A 13,575-nucleotide genomic window follows, 5' to 3' on the forward strand; every position below is an offset into this window, starting at 1 on the left:
CACCTTTAGATAGCTCATTCAGATATATCATAAATAAAGATTCTTCAGAACTAGAAAATAATATTAATCACATGGACCTAACAGAGTCTATAAAATATTTCATCCTTCAAGAACTGAATTCACTTTCTTCTCAGCAGCGCAAGAAATATTTTCTAAAATAGTTTATATTTTTGTATCACAAAGAAAATCTTAGAAAATGCAACAAATAAAAATTTAGAGATAATAATTTGCATCATATAACATCATAATGCAGTAAAATTATAATCAACAACTAGATGAAAAATGAAATCATTCTAATACCTAGAGACTATATATTATACTTGAAAAAATTATTTGCTCTAATTAATTATAAATTACAGAATGTATTTTGAAACATCAAAATGAAAACATTTTTTCAAGTTTGTTGATTGATTGTATTTCTTCTTTTGTGAAGCATCTGTTCAGTTCCTTAGCCCATTTATTGATTGGGTTATTTATTTATTTATTTATTTGGGGGGGCAGTATTAAGTGTTTTGAGTTCTTTATATATTTTTTATATATCCTATCAAACATGCATGAAGTAAAGATTTTCTCCTATTCTGTAGATTCTCTCTTTATGTTATTATTTGTTTCCTTTGCTGAGAAGAAGCTTTATAATTCAACCAATTTATTGATTCTTGATTTTACACCTTACGCTTTAAGAGTATTGTTAAGGAAGTCAGTTATTAAGCTAACATGGTGATTTGAGTTTACACATTTTTTCTATTAGGCACAGTGTCTCTGTTCTTTTGTGCAGGGTGAGAAATAGGGGTTGAATTTCATTTTTCTATGTGTGAATTTCCAGTTTTCCTAGTATCATTTGTTGAATATGCTATCTTTTCTCCAATGTACATTTATGGCACCTTTGTCTAGTATGAGATAATTCTAAATGATGAATGAATAGCAGACAAAACCAGTCGAGAAATTAAAAATATATTTAAAACAAATGAAAATAGTTATACAACATATCAAAATCTCTGGAAAAATACGAAGGCAGTTCTAAGAGAAAAGTTTATAGCACTAAGTTAATAAATTAAAAAATAAAAATAAAAAGATACCAAAAAATAATATTGTACCTTAAGGCCATAGAAAAAGAATTAAAATACAATATTAAAATCAATACAAGAAGGAAATAACTAATATCAGAGCTGAAATCAGTGAAATTAAGAATAAAACTACAAGATAATAAACAGAGAGCCTCATAATGGGAAAAAAAATTTTAAATACTTTTTTTAGTTGTCAATGGACACAATATTTTCATCTATCTGTCTATCTATGTATTTATATTTATGTAGTGCTGAGATTCAAGCCCAGTTCCTCATGTACCACTGAGCTACAACTCCAGTCCTGGGGAAAAATCTCTACCACCCTCACCTCAGATAAAGCATTAATCTCCAAGATATACAAAGAACTCCAAAAGCTCAACACACAAAAAAACAAATAACCCAATTAATAAATGGGCAAAAGAATCAAACAGGCAATTCACAGAGGAAGAAATACAAATGGTCAACAAATAAATGAAAAAATGTTCAACATTTCTAGCAAATAGAGAAATGTAAATTAAAACTATACTGAGATTCCATCTCACTCCAATCAAAAATGGCAATTATCAAGAATACAAGTAATAAATGTTGGTGAAGATGTGGGGGAAAAGGTACATTCATATATTGCTGGTGGGACTGCAAATTGGTGCAATCAATTCTATGAAGCTAGCATCAGCCTGATAACAAAAAACAAGGAAAGGCATACAAAGTAAATAAAATTTCAGTCAAATACTCTTGATGAATATAGATAAAAAAATAAATTAATAAAACATTGGCAAACCACATTAAGAAACTATCCCTGCCCCTGCATCATTAGCCTAACTTTGCCTTTCTTATTTTTAGTCCATTATAAAACTTATTAAAAAGTAGTATATATTTTCATATTGTAGTAATTTTGATGTCATTTATTTTTCTGCTTTTAATAGTAACATTCATTGTTTCATTAGAATTGAATTTTCATAACTTGTTATATTGATGATGGATGAATAAATTTAAACCAATAATAAAAAGAAACATTAAAAAGATAAGACACCATAATCAAGTAGATTTCATCCCCAGGGATGCCTGGTTGGCTCAACATACACAAATCAATGAACATAATTCACTATATAAATAGAATAAATACAAGTATCATATGATTATCTCAATAGATGCAGAAAGAGTTTGACAAAGTCCAGTATTCATTCATGTTTAAAACACCAGAGAAACTAGGGATAAAAGAATCTTACCTCAACATTGTAAAGACTATGTATGACAAACCCAAAGCTAACATTATACTGAAAAGAGAAAAACTGAAGGCATTTCCTCTAAAAACATGGACAAGGAAGTCCATTTTCACCATTGCTGTTCAACATAGTAATTGAAACCCTAGCTAGAGCAAACAATAGAAAGAAATTAAAGAGATACAAATAAGAAAAGAAGTACTCAAATTATATCTGTTTTCTGATGACACGATTTTGTATTTAGAAGACCCAAAAATTTCACCCAAATATTTCTAGAGTTGATATGCTAATTTATAAAGTAGCACAATATAAAAACATATATAAATCAATTGCCTTTCATTTACAATAACCTCAAAATAAAATACTTGAGTGCTAATCTAATGAGGGATCTGAAGGACCTCTACAGTAAAAACTACAGAATACTAAAGAAAACATCTGAAAAATTTAAAAGATAGATACACCTTCCATGTTCTTCTTAGGCAGAAATAATATGATTAAAATGGCCAACTATCCAAAACTTTGTATAGATTCAGTAAAATCTCCATAAAAAATCCAATGACATTTTATAGAACTATAAAAAGCAGTTCTAATATTAATTTGGAAAAATAAGAGAGCCAGAATATTCAAAGCAATGCTTTAAAAAGTAGAGCAAAAGATATCACACTACTTGATCTCAAATTATACTATAGAGCTATAGTACTGGTACCAAACAGGCATGAAAATCTATGAAATAGAACAGAAAGACACAGAGACAAACCTACACAAATACATTTACCAGATACTACAGAAAGGTGCCAGAAAACACATGTTGGAGAAAAGATAGCATGTTCAACAAATGGTGCTGGAGAAACTGAAAATTCATATATAGAAAAATAAAATTTGACACCTATCTCTTACCCTGCAACAGCTCACTTCAAAGTGGAGCAAGGTCTAGGGATTAAACCAGAAACCCTGCAACTACTAGAAGAACATGTAGGGCCAACACAAGAGCACAGGAACTGACTTTCTTAACAATACTTTTAAGTACAAGAAATATATATATATTTTTAAAATCAGTAAGTGGGACAGTATCAAATTAAAAACTTCTGCTCAGCAAAAGAAAAAATAAGTGCATGAAGAGAGAGTCTACAGGATGGGAGAATATCTTTGCACCTGCTCCTCAGAGCAAAATATATGAGAACTCAAAAAACTAAACCAAAACAACAAATAAACCAATAAAAAAGTGAGCAAAGAACTAAACAGACACTTTTCTCAGGAATAAATAAAATTGACCAACAAATATATAAAACAAATGTTTAAAACCTCTAGCAATTAGGGAAATATAAATCAAAACTACATAGAGATTTCATCTCACTCCCATCACAATGGCAATTATCAAAAACACAAATAATAATTAGTGTTTATGAGGAGGTGAGGAAAGTGTGTACTCATACATTGTTGGAGGGACTCTAAATTAGTGTACCATTCTGGAACACAGTATGCAGACTCCTTAAAAAACTATAAATATACTACTATATGATCCAGTTATCCCACTCCTTGGTATATATCCAAAAGATCTCAGATCAGCATACTATAGAGATACAGCCACATTAATGTAGCAGCATAATTTATAACTAAGCTATGGAACCAACCTAGATATCCCTTAACAGAGGAATGTATAAAGAAAACGTGATACACACACACACACACACACACACACACACACACACACACAGTGGAATACTACTCAGCCATAAAGTGTGGGGAGACATCCATTGCCCCTGGGCTGAGCTTGCTGCCCACTCCTGGAGAGATGTGGGTATCGGTCTGACACACATATGAAAGCTGCTCAGGGCAAGTGGTCTTTACCCTAAATTGGCAATGAAGCCTGCTTCAAGCCCTACCTGGGTGTTACCTAATGAGAATGGGCAACCCCCTGAAACTCTCAACTCCTTGCATTATTTGGGTGGAACTTTCTCAAACATCTTTTCCCCAATAAATAGAAGGGTTTGGGTGTGCTTGCTTTCTTGCTTCTTCCAGTGCTAAAACTGACTCTTGGAGTCACCAAGTCAAGCTGTCCTGCCTTAGAAACTTATGTTCATGCTCTGCATGGTTTCTTCACTGTTTTCTTAGTTATTGATACAGCCAGTTCTTTTGAACCCAATTCATATTATCAGCCCAGCCAGCTGGTGATAATAAAGAATGAAATTATGGCATTTGCTGATAAATGGATCATACTGGGAACTATCATGCTAAGTGAAAGTATCCATAAACCAAAAGTCAAGGATTGAATGTTTTTTTTTTTATGATATGCAGAAGCTATTCCAAAATAAGAAGAGTGGAAAGTGTTGAGAAAATTTCATCAAAATACAAAAACAAAAGTCCATGAAGGGGAATAATGGTGGGAAGAGGAATGTGATAAGGGAAAAACAGTGTAAGGAATCTGATCTAACTTTTCTTTGTACATATATGAACATATCATAGTGAATCTCATTATCATGTAATCCAACAGGATGTTAATTTTTTAAAAAAAGAACTGTAAGTTAAAGAAAAATCAGTTTAGTGAGTAGAAAGGAAGAGGAGGGAGGAGAGAAAGAAAGAGAAAGTACTGAGACTGAATTAGAACAGATTATATTCCATGCATTTATAATTATCTCAAAATGAATCCTAATGTTATGTGTAACAAAAATAATAAATAAAAAACAAATACATCTGAAGTTTGTAACACATACAAAAATCATGAATAATACTACTAATAAAGACATTCAAGAAGAATCAAAATAAAATGTCATAATGCACAAATGTTTTACATGAAGTGGTTTATTTAAAATTTTACCACTAAGTTTGAAAAATAAATTTAATATACCAAGGCTGCCCTAAAGAAATAGAAAGAATATATATATATATCAGACTATTTAGGAATAAATAATGATACAAAACTATTCCAATATAATACAGAGAGACTTTGTATTTTTTTAGTGGAAAGGTGGAAAAACATTGTTACCAAACTTGCAATAAAAACATCCACTGGAATATTGAGTTTGCAAAGGTGAATGTCTTGGCCATAGTTTAGAGATAAAGAAACTTCTTCAGGTAAAAACAAGACACAAGAATGATGTGATGTGACAGCAGTGAGAATAGTTAACATTGGGTCATAGTTGAATTGCTGCAGGCGGTTCATGCTCTGACAAGAGTGGATGAAGTCCTTGTGATCTCAAATATAGATAGAGTCAAGATATTTATTCATATATTTAATATAGAGATATTTATTTTTGCAGGTATTTTCTCTGTGAATCCAACTGGATACCTACAGCATAGATTGGGAAGACCTGACATAAACCAGACTGGGGGAAGACAGTGGCGGCTCTTTAGGAAAAGCAAGAAACTACTCAAATGTGGCTATGGACTCTTCTTTGTGTTCTTCCAAGAATCCCTCTTCTTCACTTCAGTTATCAAAATTATTGACATGAAATTACCCATAAGGCACTATTATTAATATTTTAACATGTAGAAGATCCAGAGAATTCTAAATTACTTTTTCCTTCTAACTTTGGGTTTACCTTAATTTTGGCATCTTAGAAGTGTCTAGTTTTATCTTTTCTAAGATAAACACACAGGTAGATACATGGCTATGAAACATAATTTTACGTGGTTGGCCCAAATTTTTAAATGTTATGTTCTACTTTTCATTCAATTTGTAACATCTTTTGTATTGAGAAAAAAGGTAAAAATATACCCTCTCACCTCTTCTATTGTATGGAAGTCCTAGCCTGTTCATTTGGGCAAGGCACAAAAGAAAAATATAGACATAGTGCCTTTATTCAAGGAAAATTGTATTGCTTTATTAAGGCAAGGGAATCTACCAAAAAAAAAAAAAGGATAAACAAAATAAGTTTCAGGGGTCTCCTACTTCTTGTTCTGGGGAGAATTATTGGCCTTGGACTGGCTCAATGTACAGGGACTAAATTCACATACTTTAGCAGAACAAATCCAAAGAATGATTTTTGGGCTCCAAGTTCTCTCTATCCTTTTGCTTCATTACCCATGGCAGGAAGAATGCATCCAACTCATACACCCAGGAAGTTCTCAATATCTATATAATGAGGGAAAAGGGACACTAAGGTCCAGAGACTACACAAGTATGAAAAATTAATTTGAAGACAAGGAATGAGATAGACCAGAAAGGAAAATAATGAAGTAGAGAACAAAAAAAAAAACACAAAAGAGGAAGAGAGGGGCTATGAAGTGTGTGTGGAGAGAGAGAAAGAGAGAGAGAGAGAGAGAGAGAGAGAGAGAGAGAGAGAGAGAAATACCAAAAGCTAATTCTTTGATAAGATCAATTATCTTTCATCAAAAATTCATCAAGCTGATAAGAGAGCCATGAATTACCAATATAAGAAAGAAGCAAGCTGCCATTTGTGCTGATTACAGAGAATAAAATGATAATGATACAATGTTGTGAACAGCTTTTTGGCCATGAATTTGAAAACTTGGATAAAACAGACAAATTCCTTGAAAGATGAAAGCTATCAAAGTTAATGTGAGAACAATTTCATACTTAGAATATGTCTATAACTACCTAAGAAATTGAATTTGTGTTTAAAAATATTTTTTATGAAGAAAATTGACAGTGTAGGTAACTTGATTAGTGAATTCTGTGAAATACTTAAAAAGAACAAAAAATTGTCATAGCTACTTCCCCAAAATTGAAAAGTATAGACTATTTTCCAATAGATTTTTTGAAGTGAGAATCACCTTCCTATAAAAATTATACTAAGATATTACAAGAAAATAAAATTAAAACCCAATATCCTACATAAACACAGATGCAAACATTCTAAATAAAATAATCAAATTGAACCCAACAGTATGTAAAGAAAAAGTAATGCATCACTACCTGTTCAAGTTTACCCTAGAAATGCAAAGTTTTTAGCATTATATTCTTTAAAAAATTATTTAACTTAGATTATCCCCTTATTCCTGACAGGGACACTTTGCATCTTTGGAATTTCCTGACTAATGAGTCATTTTTATTCCTGAGGCCCTTGGATCACACATGAGTTTATGCTGAGATGAGATGAGTAAGGACGATGCTATTCACCAGAAAGAGGATGTATGTGAGTAGAAAGTTGGGGTGTTAAGACAGCCTTACCTCTGGGAGAGGAGGGAAGCTGGAGATAGAGTTCAATTACCTGGCTGAAAACTCAATCAATCATACCTGCATAATAAAACCAAAAATAAAACTATGGAACTGAAGCTTAGTGGAGCTTCCTGGTTGGTGAACAAAATGTGCCAGGACAGTGACATGCCAGGATTCCATAAGAAAAAAACATGGACCCTTTGTGTTAAGAACCATGTCAGGGGGAGTATTCAAGATGGTGAACTAGAGGGATGCTGCATTCCTTGTCACTCTGTGACTCAAGATTCAAGCAAGAAAACATTGTTTTCTGTTAGAGGGCCCTCATTGCACACCCATCCCCCGCCATTTGTCCGCTATGGTCACCAGCCCTTTGCCAACACATTAATACTTGTTTGACTTTAACACATCTCTTTCACCATTGGATAGATCTTCCAAATAAACACTACACAAACAAACTATAGAAGAAAATACTACAATCAATAATTTAAACTTAATGGATATATAAAGAGCATTTTATCCATCATTGAGTGAATAAATACACTTTCTTCTAAGCAGCACATGGATCCTTCTCTAAAATAGATCATATGTTATGCCAAAAAGCAACCTTTAGCAAATTAAAAACAAAAGAGAAATATTGCCCTGTATTCTATCATATCATAGCAGAATAAAACTAGAAATAAATGAAATAATTTAAAAAAAGAATCCACTCCAACACCTGGAAATTAAATAACATGCTATTGAATGATGAATGGATAGCAGAAGAAATCAGGGATGAAAGAAAAAATACTTAGAGGTAAATGAGAACACCGACACAACATATCAATATCTGGGAAAATATGAAGGCCGAGCTAAAAGGAAAGTTCATTGTATTGAGTTCATTCATTAAAAGAATAAAAAGTCAACAAATAAATGACTTAGTAGTACATCTCAATGCTCTAGAAAAAGAACAAATCAACACAAAAAAACAGTAGAAAAGAGGAAATAGTTAAAATCCAAGCTGAAATCAATGAAATTGAAACAAAATAAACAATTCAAAAAAATGGCAAAGCAAAAATTTGGGTTTTTGAAAAAATAAATAAAATTGATAAACCCTTAGCTACACTAATGAGGAGGAAGAGAGAGAAAACTGAAATTACTAAAATTTGTGATGACAAAGGAAATATCACGAAAGACAATACTAAAATACAGAACATAAGTAAAAACTATTTTGAAAATTTATACTCCAATAAAAAAGAAAATATCAAACACATTGACAAATTTCTAGAGAAATAAGAACCACACAAACTGAATCAAGAGAATATACATAATTTAAGCAGATCAATCACAAGGAAATAAATAGAAGACACCACCCAAATCCTACCAACCATGAAAAGCCCAGGACCAGACAGATTCTCAGAGGAGTTCTACAAGACTTTCAAAGAATTAACACCAATACTCTTCAAAATAGTCCATGAAATAGGAAAGGAGGGAATTCTTCCAAACTCATTATATGAGGTTAGAATCACCCTGATACTAAAACTAGACAAAGACACATCAAGGAAAGAAAACTTCAGGCCAACATACCTGATACACATAGACACAAAATTCTCAATAAAATTCTGGCAAATTGCATATAAAAATATTAAAATGCTAGTGTACCATGATCAAGTTGGATTTGTTATGTGGATGAAAGGTTTGTTCAACTTACAGAAATCAATATACATAATTCATCACATCAATAGACTTAAAGACAAGAATCATATGATCATCTCAAAAAATGCAGAAAAAGCATTTGACAAAATACAGCACTGTTTGATGTTCAAAACACTAGAAAAACTAGGGATAGTAGAAACATAATTCAACATTGTAAAAGCTATTTATGCTAAGCATAAGGCCAACATCATTTTAAATGGAGAAAAAATAAAAGCATTCTCCCTATAAACTGGAACTAAAGAGAGATGTCCTCTTTCATTACTTTTATTGAACATAGTCCTGGAAACTCCAGCCAGAGCAATTAGACAAAATAAATTAAAGGGATATGAATAGGAAAAGAAAAACTCAAACTATCACTATTTGTCAATGACAGTATTCTATATTTAGAAGATCCAAAAAAATTCCACCAGAAAAGTCCTAGAGCTAATAAAGGAATTCAGCAAAGTAGCAGGATACAAAATTAAGATCCATAGATCCAATGCATTTTTATGCATCAGTGATGAATCCAGTGAAAGGGAAATTAATAAAACTACCCCATTCACAATAGCCTCAAAAAATAAAATATTTATGAATCAATCTAACAAAAGAGGTGAAAGACATCTACAATGAAAACTACAGACTGCTAATGAAAGAAATTGAAGAAGACATTGGAAGATGGAAAGATCTCCCATGTTCTTGGATAGGCAGAATTAATATCAAAATGACTATGGCCTTACTACCAAAAGTGCTATACAGATTTAATGAAATTCCTATTGAAATCCCAATGACATGCTTCACTGAGCTAGAAAAAGCAATCATGAAATTTATTTAGAAAAATAAGAGACCCAGAATAGCCAAAGCACTCCTTAGCAAGAAGAGTGAAGCAGGTGGCATCACAATACCAGACCTTGAATGGAGAGAGAAAATGTGGTACAATAGTAACAAAAATGGCATGGTATTAGCAGCAAATAGATATGTAGACCAATGGTACAGAGTAAAAGACACAGAGACAAGCCCACATAAATAACAGTTATCTCATACTAGACAAAGGTGCTGAAAACATACATTGATAAAAAGGTAGCCTCTTCATCAAATGGTGCTAGGAAGACTGAAATCCTTATGCAGCAAAATGAAATTAAGCCCCTATTTCTCACCATGCAGAAAACTCAACTCAAAGTGGATTGAGGACCTAGAAATTAGACCAGAGACCCTGTGCCTAAAAGAAGAAAAAGTAGGCCCAAATCTTCATTATATTGATTAGGTCCTGACTTCCTTAAACAAATTCCTAAAGTACAAAAAATAAAATCAAGAATCAATAAATGGGAAGGAGTCAAACCAAAAAGTCTTTTCTCAGCAAAGGAAATAATAAATAATGTGAAGAGAGAGACCACAGAGTGGAAAAACATCTTTAATACATGCACATCAGATAGAGCACTAAGTTCTAGGATATATAAAAATTCAAAAAACTTAACACCAACTAAACAAATAATCCAATCAATAAATGGGTAAAGGAACTGAACAGACACTTCTCAGAAGATATGTGATTACTCAACAAATATATGGAAAAAAATGTTTAACATCTCTAGTAATTAGGGAATTGCAAATTTCATTTCACTCCAGTCAGATTGGCAATTATCAAGAGTATAAGAAATAATAAATGTTGGCAATGACGTGTGTGGGGGGGGAAAGGTACACTCATGCATTGCTGGTGGGACTGCAAATTGGTGCAAACACTATCAAAAGCAGTATGCAATTTCCTCAGAAAACTTGAAATGGAACACTATTTGACCCAGCTATCCCACTCCTTGGTCTATACCGAAAAGACATAAAATCAACATACTATAGTGATATGGCCACGTCAATGTTTATAGCAGCTAAGTTCATAATAGCTAAGGTATGGAACCAATCTATGTAGCCTTCAATAGATGAATGGATAGAGAAAATGTGGTACACATATACAATGGAATATTACTTAGCATTAAAGAGAATAAAATTTGCAGGTAACTTGATGGAGTAGGATAATATCATGCTAAGCATAGTAAGCCAATCCCCCCCCCCCAAACAGAGGCTGAATATTCTGTCTGATAAGTGGATGCTGATCCATTAATGGGGTATGGGAGAATGAAGGAACTTTGAATTGTGCAGAGGGTAGTGTGGGGAGGGGAGGAGGTATGGGGATGGGAAGGACAGTGAAATGAGATGGACATTATTACTCTATATACATGTATGACTATACTACTGGTGTGACTCTATACTATGTTCAAACAGAGGAAGAAGTTATGCTCCATTTATGTAAAATGTGTCAAAATGCATTCTACTGTCATGTATAACTAATTAGAACAAATTAAAAATTAAAATTAAAAAAAGATTAAAAAGAACCTTGTCAGATTTCATCCTATGTGTCATTTAATATGGGTCTTGATTTAAATATTTTATAATAAAACTATAATAAGAATACTTTTACTAAGTTCTGTGCAACATTCTAGTTAGTGAATAAAATTGATGAAGAATGGGATCTTGATCTGTAGCCATTAGTCACAAGTACAATTATCTGGAGACCCTTAACTGTTGCTAATAGCTGAAGTGAGGGCAGTATTATGGAAGGCTCAGTGCTTAACTTGTATGTAGTTAGCATCAAAATACATTCAGGAACCAATCAATGTAATTCACCATATTAAAAAGCTAAAATAGAGGAACCATTTGATCATCTCAATTGATGATGAAAAAAATTGACTAAATCCAACATGTAATCCTAATAAATATTCTCTGCTATTACCAGAGAAAAAGATCTGTGAAAAACTTATAGTTAATGTCATATTTACTTGTGTAATATTCTATATTTTCTCCAAATATTAATAACAGGACAGGACTGTGTGGTCCTTTTCTCCACATTTTGGAAATTTATAGAATTAGGAAAATGAAAATAATTAAGTAAAACTTATGCAGAGTTAGTAGAATTTTAAAAAAGTGTCTTTCTTTACAGGTGATAAATTTTATTTATTTATTTTATTTTTTATTAATAGTTGTTCAAAACATTACAAAGCTCTTGACATATCATATTTCATACATTTAATTCAAGTGGGTTATGAACTCCCATTTTTACCCCGTATACAGATTGCAGAATCACATCAGTTATACATCCACGTTTTTACATATTGCCATACTAGTGACTGTTGTATTCTGTTGCCTTTCCTATCCTCTACTATCCCCTCTCCCCTCTCCTCCCCTCCCATCTTCTCTCTCCACCCCATCTACTGTAATTCATTTCTCTCCCCTGTTTTTTCCCTTTCCCCTCACTTCCTCTTATATGTAATTTTGTATAACAATGAGGGTCTCCTTCCATTTCCATGCAATTTCCCTTCTCTCTCCCTTTCCCTCCCCCCTCTCGTCCCTGTTTAATGTTAATCTTTCTCTGATGCTCTTCCTCCCTGCTCTGTTCTTAATTTCTCTCCTTATATCAAAGAAGGCATTTGGCATTTGTTTTTTAGGGACTGGCTAATTAACTTAGCATAATCTGCTCTAATGCCATCCATTTCCCTGCAAATGCCATGATTTTGTCATTTTTTATTTTTCTTATTTTTTTTAATTGATTGTTCAAAACATTACAGAGCTCATGATATATCATTTTTCATACATTAGACTCAATTGGGTTTTGAACTCCCATTTTTACCCCAAATACAGATTGCAGAATCACATCTGTTACATACTCACATTATTACATAATGGCATATTAGTGACTGTTGTATTCTGCTACCTTTCCTATCCCCTACTATCCCACTTCCCCTCCCCTCCCCTCCCATCTTCCCTCTCTACCTCCTCTGCTGTTGTTCAATTCTCTCCCCTCTTTCCCCCTCCCCCTTGCCCCTCATAACCTCTTATAATTTTGTGTATCATTGAAGGTCTCCTACCATTTCCATATGCTTTCCCTTCTCTCTCCCTTTCTCTCCCCCCCATTCATCTTTGTTTACTGTTAGTATTTTCCTCATGTTCTTCCTTCCTGTTCTGTTCTTAGTTGCTCTCTTTATATCAAAGAAGACATTTGGCATTTGTTTTTTAGGGCTTGGCTAGCTTCACTTAGCATAATCTGCTCTAATGCCATCCATTTCCCTGCAAATTCTATGATTTTGTCATTTCTTTGTGCTGCATAATACTCCATTGTGTATAGATGCCACATTTTTTTATCCATTCATCAATTGAAGGGCATCTAGGTTGGTTCCACAGTCTAGCTATTGTGAATTGTGCCGCTATAATCATTGATGCAGCAGTATCCCTATAGTGCGCTCTTTTAAGGTCCTCGGGGAATAGTCCGAGAAGGGCGATAGCTGGGTCAAATGGTGGATCCATTCCCAGCTTTCCCAGGAATCTCCATACTGCTTTCCAAATTGGCCTCACCATTTTGCAGTCCCACCAGCAGTGTACAAGTGTACCCTTTTCCCCACATCCCCGCCAACACTTATTGTTGTTTGACTTCATAATGGCTGCCAATCTTACTGGAGTGAGA

This window comes from Spermophilus citellus, assembly GCF_964194105.1.
Source record: "Spermophilus citellus genome assembly, chromosome: 2".
In the NCBI taxonomy this organism is placed as follows: domain Eukaryota; kingdom Metazoa; phylum Chordata; class Mammalia; order Rodentia; family Sciuridae; genus Spermophilus; species Spermophilus citellus.